At 34.2% G+C, this 11,426-nt stretch overlaps 1 pseudogene; it reads left to right on the forward strand.

The window, feature by feature from the left end:
- The first annotated feature begins 1,349 nt into the window (after positions 1-1,349).
- LOC123905438 lies at positions 1,350-5,858 on the forward strand (annotated as a pseudogene).
- The last annotated feature ends 5,568 nt before the right edge of the window (positions 5,859-11,426 follow it).

Raw genomic sequence — 11,426 nt, forward strand, 5'->3', positions numbered from 1 at the left:
TCGTTTTGCGAGAGCTACACAACTAACTCTCATCTTCTGAGGAGTTTGATATCAATTCAAAGTTGGTTCGGTTGTAATGTGATACATAACATAACAGGCCCGGGAGGTTTATCCTGTTGGAAGAAAAAGAGTAGTGTCCAGTTGGTGAGATTTGGTTTTAATAAAACAAGGGAAGTAGTATATTGTATTCATGTATTGTATTGTGTTGTATTGTATTCTATTGTTTCATTTGTGTTTTCTAAACACTACCTGTTCCTAAATGTTGATGCAGATTAAGATATTTTGAACTCGTGTGGATGTTTGTCCCCCTAATATGTATATTTATGATTTATATAGCTATCTATTTTGCATTGTTGAAGCTTGTGTTCTATTCTTGTGTGTTTCCTGCTAAAATAGATCAATTAATGTTATATGAGCTTTTCCAGATAAAAATATAGAAAACCGTATAATAAATGTATACAGTGTCGATGCCTATATTTGTGTCAAAATATCATATTTCATGAATTTATTAATGCATTATTGAAGTGTTGTAACTTGTAACTTTGTTTATGATGATTTTTGGCAATTGTGCTTCGATTCAAAGAGCAATCGAGATAAAGAGTCCTCTTGGGAATCTCCAAGTTGAAAACCCCCTTTTTAATCCTACAGAAACTGATCCAACCACTCTTTGCAATTTCAACACACACACACACACACACATATATATATATATATACCGAAAACATAAAATTTAAATTTCGAAAAAAGAAGAAATCGAGAATATTGTATGATGACTAAAGTTCATCTACGCCATGTAACATTTTCATACTAGATTCCTCTCATTCTCATATCTCACCATATATTTAACTAATTAGGAATGAATTTAAGAACCAAATCAAAATTTCCACGGCATTCAATTTCAAGTTGCATACAAAGAATATAATCTTCTTAAAATAAAACATGTATGTGGTTCTTCCTTCTCTATAACGCAAGAGAGAATCTAGAACAAGTTGCAGCATCTGGTTTTTTATGGTAAGTGATCAATTATCATGATTTAAAGACATATAAAAATCTTATCTTAGATGAAACAGAAAGATTCTCCTCCCCTTATTATCTTGGATCTGCCAAACAGATGCAATTTAAGCATGATTTAGGTTCAGCTCAGCTCAGTTTCACATTCACTAGACGTACCAGTTTCGGGGAGCTATAGAAACCAAAGATAATAGCATCTGGTTGTTGATGAGAAAACTTGTCTGAATTGCTATTAAATTAGTATGTTTGTTTTCACATTTGAGCACAACTCAAATCCAATGGTAAGTTTGAGTTGAAAACTTCTCTATAGATATTCATCTTCGGTGACTGCATATATACTTGGCCTGATCAAACAATGGGCGATAAATTAAAAGCCATAAAAAGCAAAGGCTATTATGTTCCGATTACCAGCAACAGAACCGATGGTGCTAGCTTAGAATTAGATCACCATAAGTTTCTTAGTTCAAATTATACTATGGAAAAAGAACTTGCTTGCAGTGATTGCAAACCAAAGTTTGTAGTACCAACAAAAACAACTATACCATTCCTGTGAGTGCCACTGCCAAGTTGTTTGCAAGTCAACTTCAGGTTATAAGCAATCAAGAGAAAACTGTTTTGGAGCGAGATTGTTCAACCAAACTCAACTACACACTGCTAGCGTAATTGCATCAGGCCATTCGTCGCCTTTGTCATCCACAATCAATAACAAACACGCGGTTCTCTGTGGAGTTACATACCGTTACAGCGGAAGACGATACAGGCTCAAGGGAACCGTTAATGATGTCATCAACATGAAACATCTACTGGTTGAGAAATTTGCATTCCCAATTCAATCCATACGTGTCCTCACAGGTATCTGTTTCCTATTCGATATAGAAACTTTTATTTTGATACAATTCTATTTTCAATGTTTAATCAATGCATAACAAAATTAAATTGAAAGATCATTCTGAACTATAATGTATTTACATGACTAGGATATGTCATCAAAAGATGAAAATTAAGTTGTCAATTTTGTGTTATCGAGTTATATTTCATCATTGTAAGAAAAAAAAATATTTCATCACATTTTCAAGTTTTCCTATTTGCCCTGTTGATTTTATGAGAGAAGGAGGGATCACTGAAAATGAAATCAACTCCACCATTGTTGTGCCACTCAAGAGAGGTGTTAAACTTCATGCCATTATTGACGCTTGTCATAGTGGAACAACTCTTGATCTCATGCATGTTTATAAAAAAGACAAGTAAGTACATTTATATTCAATGTTTTTTTTATAAGCAAATGTTAGTGGTTAATTTGTTAGGGAGGGGGCAAATTTAGTTAGCAGCAGTATGTATCAAATCCTGTACCTTCATAATACTCCTTCAGCGTCCCAATCCATACCACTGGACTATACCTTCACTGACATATATTTAATGCTTGATTTTCTTCCATTTGATTTTAAATTTCCTGTAATCTGCTGTCAATCTATTATCATATTCTTTCCATGGTATTGCTTTTAAGGAGTATATATATACAATATCGTTTGAATTTTATAGCCAATTATGCATCATATGTGATCTAGGAAAGGAAACGAGCTACATATGTGATGTCGCTTTGAAGAAGCATCGATACCTTCGTTTTGCAGGACCCTCTTTTATCACCATCAGGGAAATTCGACGTTAATATGCACATATCATTTTGAGCACACACATTGGAACAATACAAAAGCCTAAATTGACATATGGCCACTTGCTCCATGTGATGCATTTTGCAACACATTGTGCTAAAGCAAGAAAGTTTCAAGTTTGAACTAAAAAACCAAAAGCTTGCTAGGGACCCTCGGAAGCACTATCAGCCCACATATTATACAAAGTTCTTATGAATATAAGTTATTTATTACAACACATTGTATATATTTACAACATATCATACCTTACACGACGTTTATTGTAAATGCGTTTTGCAAGAGCTACAACTACCTGTTGTCTTTTGAGGAGTTTGATATCTTTTCGAAGTTATTTCGGTTCTGAGGTCCATCCTATTGGAATAAAAAGACTCAGTGTCCAGTTGGTGATTGTGTTGTATTGTCTAAACATTAGCTGTTCCTAAACATTGATGCAGATTAAGTCGTTTTGGACAATAAACTCTTCCTAAATACTGGCTTATCACTATGATTTGTATATTTATGATTTATAAATATCTATCTAATTCACATTGTGGAGATTTTTTCTATATTCTTGTTTGTTCTCTGCTAAGATAGATCAAATGGTACAAGAGTTTTTGCAGAGAATCTATATACAGACGAATTTATGATGCATTACTTAAATATTGTAACTTTGTCTGTGGTGATTTTGGCAACCGTGGTTTAATTCGATTTGAAGAGAAATCTAGATATGAGTTCTCTTGGGAACCTCAAAGTTTTAATCCTAAAGAAAACTATCCGACCGCTCCTTGTAATTAAAAAATCATTTATGTGTATGTATCAAGAATGAACATGTTGTTCTTTAACGTCGTCAATTTGTTAATATGAGATCGAATGCATATAATTTAAATTTGGAAAGAAAATTTTATCATGAGAGGCTAAAATAAAACCTCATCCAATCAAATTAGTGATAAAGGTGTGTGGGAGGTTAAACAAGAAGAAATGAACAATATTATAAGGAAATAATCAAATCTCATATCCTACCAATTAATTAGGAAATAATCAAATCAAATTGAAACAACATCAATTTCAAGTTGCATACAAAGAATATAGTCATCTTAAAATAAAGCATGTGGTTCTTCCTTTTCTATAAGGCAAGAGAGAATCAAGAACAGGTTGCAGCATCTGGTTCTTCAAGGTAAGTGATCAGAATTCATACATATGCAATCTTATCATTAGTTGAATAGAAAGATTCTCATTCTCTCATTCTCTTAGGTCTTCCAAACAGTCGCGATTTAACCATGATTTAGGTTCAGCTCAGATTTATATTCACCATATCAGGTTAGCATTTAGGTACATGAAAATTGGCATGAAAAACACCAAGTTGAATATCGTTTTTCAGCCCAACCAGGATAATATTAATACTACTGCTAAGTACACTAACACAAAACAAGAGCTGGTTAGCGAGGAATTGCAGTCTTTTACATCTGCTAATCCTGGTTTAAAGGACGATGGTGATGGCAAACACAATGACAAAACATTGATTAATAACCTACCTAGTAACCTTTCAGGAAATGGGAATGGATCAGTTTTCATTAGCGTCTACAACTATAATTTCAGCATGCATTATCCTCCTACTACCTATGGAACACCTGTCTTTTCCTATTATCCTCCATTGAGGTCTCCTTCTGCATTTGGTAACAAGAGGGCTGTGTTATTTGGAATCAGTTATGCTGACACGGCGGCTCCGAGGAAGCTTAAAGGTTCTGTGAACAAGGCTAAACTCATGAAACAATTTTTGATTGACAAGTTGGGATTTCCTAGCAATTCCATATACATGCTCACAGGTACTTTTTCTTCAACTATTATTTATGATAATACTGGTACTAGTACATATTTATATATTTAACACTTTTTATATTTGACCCGCAGATGATTCAGAGGAGAAAAACACAACCCCAACAAAAAGTAACATGCGAACGGCCATGAGGTGGTTAGTTGAGGGCAGCAAACCAGGGGACTCGTTGGTGTTTTACTTCTGTGGACATGGATCACGGGTTAAAGACCGTAACATGGATGAGGTTGATGGGTATGATGAAGCAATATGTCCTGTTGATTATGAACACGAGGGTATGATACTCGATGACGAAATCAGTGCCACAATTGTTAGGCCTCTACCTCATGGTGCCAAACTCCATGCCTTCGTTGATGCATCCTTTAGTGGGACAGTTCTTGACTTACCATTTTTGTGCAAGATGAACCGGTTAGTTAATTATGAATTAATGCTATATAAGATGACTTGATTCATTAAAAACACTCTTTAGTAGCCTATGTTTGGTTCAAGCAGGATTGGTTCTTTTGGTTGGAAAGATCATAGACAACGGAGAGCCGGTTACAAAGGCACAAGTGGAGGGCTAGCAGTTTGTATTTCAGCTTGTGAAGACAAAGATGGAAAAGCAGCAAGCAAATCGGTTAGTAGTAATGCATTAGGAATCCTTTTTTTTTCTTCTATTCTAATGGTTGATATAATTCAGTTAGAAAATCAATATACAGAATTGTCACTGAAAACAAAGTTTTTTGCCGGTTAATTAGGCCTTGACTTACAGTTTCCTCCAAGTCATGCAAGATGTACCTAAATTGACATATGGTCGCTTACTCAATGCTATGCTCTTTACAACCCAATGGGCAAAAGCTGGAAAGATTGAACTAAAAGGCCAAGATCTTGCAAGGACCACTTCGCAACAATATGCTCAAGTATTGCATCAGTTATATACAAGGCTGAGATTCTCATAAATTATTTTATTTATAGCATATTAACTTACACGAAGTTGATTTAAATGTGTTTTTTGCAGGAGCCGCAATTGTCGTCTTCTGAGAAGTTTGATATTTCTACCAAGTTGTTTATAATCTGACACATAAATAACAGTATTGTTAAATAAAATGGGCGCAAGAATAGAAAAAGACTAACGTCCAGTTGGGAATAAGGAAAGTACTTGGATTGGATGTATACTATGTACCGACTCACTTGTGCTGTCCAACCACTAGCTGTTCCTAAACATTTATGTAGATTAAGACACTTTTGACAATAAACTACTCTCTCTGATTTATGTGTATATGATTCATTGAGGAAGTGAATGAGTTATGTAAATTACATTGTTGATTTTTGGTTCGGTGTTTGCTTGTTCTTTGCTGAGATAAATACAATCTTTTTCCGAGAAGCTACGAAGATGAATTAATGAATGCATTATAATTCTTTGCTGAGATAAATACAATCTTTTTTCCCCTTTCACTTGTATTGTTTCTTAACAGGTTATATGAGTCAGTCTTTGGGAAATAATTCTCTGCTGAATAAAAAATAACAAGCAACTCATTTTATGTTGATTTTTATTTATTTAACTATGGATATTGGGAAATAGTTTTTGTTTGTAGTTTTTTGTTCTTTTAGATGTCCATTTGATTTGATATTGTTGGTAATGTGGCTTTCTGGAGAAACCCTCTTTTTCTCAAATTTTGGTTCAATTGTGACATTTGCTTTATTTGGTACCTTTCTAGCTTCAATTGTAATGAGTATTGTCTAGTTGTAAATTTTATTTTCCATCCCTCTTTTAAGTGACCATTTTTACACTTAATATGCACAACACATTATGATAGGTATGGTTTATGTAGTTATCTTGGTGGGTTGGTCTTCCTCATGTATAAACTACCTTTTGTTGAGTGTCTGGTGCTCTTATTATATCAAACCGATCCAGTTACCGTTTTGTCCATATTTCAGGTGACTTGCTACTTCTTTTCTTTTTTAAATAATTCATCCATTTATATATTGATGGGTTCAAATGTATGAATATAGCAATATAAGAGAAATTATAGTGAAATGAAAACGGAGTAATTGTATCATCTCTCTCATGCAACTCAAGACTCAAGAGCCATAGGTTCCACCTTTGTTTCATTACTCAGAATTTTAACACAGTAGGAGCTTGTCTTCCATAAAACCACTTTAAAAGGAGTTTTTCCAATAGAAACATGATAGGTGGTGTTATACCAAAATTCAGCCCAGAGTATCCATGGGACCAAGACTTACGTTGCTCAGAAGCAAAGCACCTCAAGTAACTTTCCAAACATATATTAAGGACCTCAGTTTGCCCATCAGTTTCAGGATGATAGGCAAAGGTCATTTTCAGCTTAGTACCTTGTAATTTGAATAATTGCCTCCAAAAATGACTAATAAAAATAGGGTGTATCTTGGGGGTTGTCTTCTGTGTGCAACTGGTAAACAAAATATGCAGGATCTTGAAACTGGGAATTTAATAAATAGTATATATTTGATCTTGCTGGTTAAGGTAAATTTAGTGCGGGTAAAGTCGTATTCATTGGAGTATCGTGCTTCTTTCATATTTTTTATTTCCTTTGTCTTCTTGTGTACTAATATGCGATGCTTGGTGGTGCTAATTTGCAGCTTACGTTTGTTTTTCTTGTTTTGCCGTGCCTGCTATTGGGTTATTTGGTAATCTCTGCATTTAGTCCTACTAGCTCTAACGCAAGACATCCTGATATTGTTACATCCAGTTCCATTCCAACACAAGATGAACCACCTCTCAGAAAATCAACCAGGCCTCGTAACCCTCGTATACGCCTCAACAACTATATATGTAACAATGTCACATCTGACAACCGCACCACACCCTAGTTGCTAAGTGTTATACACAAACTGAAGGTATTGATTTTCTAGCACTTTCTCTCCTGTTGTAAAAATGACCACAGTACATTTACTACTAGCTATTGCAGCAACTCAAAACTGGAACCTTCAACAACTAGATGTGAATAATGCTTTTCTACATGGGGATTTGGAGGAAGAAGTTTATATGAAGATCCCACCTGGTTTTACTCCCCCTAGGCCTAATGTAGTTTGTAAGTTGTTGAAGTCTTTTATATCATGCAAGATGTGCCTAAATTGACATACGGTGGCTAGCTCAATGCTATTGCTCTTTACAATCCAATGGGCTAAAGATGGAATGATTGAACTAAAAGGCCTATCTTGCAAAGAACAGTTAGCAACAATATGCTCAAGTATTGCATTGCATCAGTTATATAACAGTTGGCAACAAAATGTTCATGTATTGCATCAGTTATATACGAGGCTGAGATTCACAGAAATTATTTTATTTATAGCTTATTAACTTAGACGAAGTTGATTTTAAATGTGTTTTTTGCAGGAGCCAACTATCATCTTCAGAGAAGTTTGATATTTCTACCAAGTTGTTTATAATCTGACACATAAATAACAGCATTGTTAAATAAAATGGGCGCAGGAATAGAAAAAGACTAATGTCCAGTTGGGAATAAGGAAAGTACTTGGATTGGATGTATACTAATAAGCATATTTTGAAAATTTGGTAAATATCCACTGGTTTTGATACAATTCCTTGTCCACTAGAAAAGACATATAGAATGTGATTCTATATGTCCATATTGTCACATCCCATAAAGGTTCCAACACTTTATTTAATGGACACACCTCCAACCGAAGATCATCATCATCATTCTTAAAATATAAATTCTAATATGCCAAACATGTTAATTGAGGTTTTCTAACAAGGATTCAATGATCAATTCCCTATCTCTAAGGTAGTTGCATCAAAGAACAATAACAATCAATCCCAGCATTTCAGCCTCCTTCCAATGCTTCCAATTGCGCCACGCGCAGGCAAAACCTTCATTTTCTTGTGGATCAAGCTATCTCACTTATCATGCCATTCTTTCCTTGTTTTAGGTCTAAAACTTACATATTTCCTACTTTTTCCTTGAATTTGCTTAAAATAACATACAATGACCATAAGTCATCGAAGACCCTGTCGGATTCGCAGCCTTCGCGCTTTGCATCAGCTCAAACAGCTCAAACAGCTCAAATCCCTCTTGCATCAGTGCAAGATTCTCTCGGGTTTCTCAACCATATGCCATGCATCGGTGCATTTCTGGACATGCACCAGTTCATTCCTTTTTAAGCTGCTTGCATTGGTTCATTCTTAACTTGCACCGGTTCATCCTGAACTTGAATAAACTTGAATTTCCTGATTTTAAGTCAACTCTCACAACAGTATATATAATAAAAATATATGTAACCTTTGAATTACTATTTGATTAATAAATTGAGTTACATTTTCTTATTAATTACTATTATTCTATTATTTTTTAAACAGTGATTTTATCATACCAACCTTTAAACTTTTGGAGTTTAACCACAATACCATGTAACATATATACCATTCCCTTGTGTTTCTTTTCTTCACAAATGTACTTGTCAACAACATACCAAATGGATCACATTTACACCCATATCAACATATCACTATCATCAACATATAATAATAATGATGATAAATTCTAATATGGTCCACTTCTTCGAGTGATTTATGGTGGACCAGTATTTAAAAAATATTATTGATGATATACATTGATGTTTGCAAATTTTTTGTGTGTGGATAAACTAAGATCATCTAGGCATCAAGAAACAACTGGACATCCCAACTATGTTGTCACCCCTAGTTACACCTATCATATACCTATAGCTCATAAAATATATTAAAATAGAAAATAAAAATATGTACAAGGGGGCTAGGCCTTACCCCGTCAAAACATAAGGAGAACAACATTATATTACTTGTGAAATCGATAGCTAGGAAGTCTCATCTTGTCTTTCAAAAACTCACTCCTAACACAAATCGGAAGCAAATCCCACCACGTGAGGGATAACAGCCTATGACCGTGGTTTGCGAGTTTGTCAACGCAGCTATTCCCTTCCCGGGACGTTGAAATGTTCAATCCCAATGAGAAGCAGTTACTCCAACGATTTCTCAAAGTCCATGGCACAATATCCATATTCGTGATGGCGCTCAACGCAACTTTACAATCGCTCTCCAACCATATATTATTCCAACAATGTATGCTAGTGTTCTCTGGGGCGATAATCATTCCCATAAACTCTGTATACAACACAGAACCGTGTTGGAGTTTAGCTGCAAGTATAATTTAAATATTATTTTCATGTTTATGATTGAAATAATGACTTAATTGGTATCACTTTGATTAAAATAAGATATAATTTAACGTTAATAATATCATATTTTAGCTATAAAAACAAAAAGGGCCGTGATTTTTACTTTTAAAAAAGGTTTAATTGCAGTTTTAGTTCCCCATTTTAATAAATTTGGGATTTTTATCCCCTATTTTTAATTCCGCAATTTTAGTCCCTCAACTTTCAAATTGAAGACATTTGGTCCCTCCCATCAATCTAACTCCAATTTTTTGTTTTTGTTTTTCACTACCAGTTGAATCTGGTTTGGGGTCAGTTCTGACATTAAGTAGTTTCAGTCCCCTCCTGATCGCAGTTGCGAGGGATCGAACTGCGGTCCTCCCTACCAAGTTCAGCGTCAATCACTACTGAACCAACTAACGATTGATATCTAACTCCAATTTTTGATGATATGGCAAAGGGGTTATTCCAAGATTTGTAATAAAAATTGTTATCCACATAGATTGTTCTTAGTTTCAACTTTCAACCAAACAATTAAATTAATTTAGGATTAATAATTAAAATGTAAAGGAGAGTTTTCAGAGATTTATAGTGACAAAGACAATAATTAAAATTGCAATAAATTGAGATGAAGACTTTTATAATGGAGAGAAACGATTAGATTATTATGAGTAACTAATATTTTGGAGGGAAATTAGGCAGGTTTAACATCTTGCTTAACCTTCCTTTTATATTTATTTATTTATTTATTTATAAAAAGTTAGTTTAGTGTGTTTTGGAGGGAAATTAGCCAAAGTAAATTAGGATTTAACAACTTGCTTAACCTCCCTTTATTATTATTATTATTATTATTATTATTATTATTATTATTATTATTATTATTATTATTATTATTATTATTATTTATTTATAAAAGTTTGTTTATACTAGTATGTTTTGGAGGGAAATTAAGCAAAGTAAATAGGGTTTAACATCTTGCCTAAGTTTAAAGATATAAAAAAACTCTACCATTTTTGTTTTTCTTTTTCTTTTGTTTTTTTTAATTTTAACAATAGAGATAGAGAAAGATAGTAGCGATTAGGGTTTATCCTTCTTCTTTCAAAACAACATGCCTCGATAGAGACAGAGATTAGGGTTTATCCTTCACTCACTCCCACGCGTATTCATTCTTCTTCTTTCAAAACATCATGCCTCGACCCCTTCTAGAAAGGATTCTGAATCAGATGTTACCGAATCATTCTCTTCTTGAATTAGTTGGTGGTGCAAATGTGATTCCGATCTTGTATGACCAAGTGAAAGCTGCCTTACCGGGATATCATGTACCTGACAGGATGCTTGACACAGACGAAGATTACATTCGTGGAGTGAGTGGTTGAAGCTATTAATAGAGAAATTATGGATAATTACATCATCACTAAGCTTCTTGATCTTCGAGACCAAGAAGGTGTTTTCAAAGCTCCGCTGGAACCGGAACCCGATTCGCCGGAATCTGATCCTGTCGTTGATGATGGTGAACTTGATCGTAAGCTAGATGATATGTTTGACTTTACTGTTCAGGAAAAAAAATCGGAAGACATTGAAGAAGACAAAGTAGAAGAAATTGATATAAACAAAGTAACCACCATTACTTTTGAGCAAGGCTGGGCAATTTTGCGGAAAGGGATTAGGAAAGTGAATATGATAGTTCTCGAAGGATGTCAGATTAATGTTGAGGATTGGATGAATTTGCATGGGTATCCTTGGATTTTTTTTCCTTGAAGATA

Source organism: Trifolium pratense, linkage group LG2 (assembly GCF_020283565.1).
Source record: "Trifolium pratense cultivar HEN17-A07 linkage group LG2, ARS_RC_1.1, whole genome shotgun sequence".
Taxonomy (NCBI): Eukaryota; Viridiplantae; Streptophyta; class Magnoliopsida; order Fabales; family Fabaceae; genus Trifolium; species Trifolium pratense.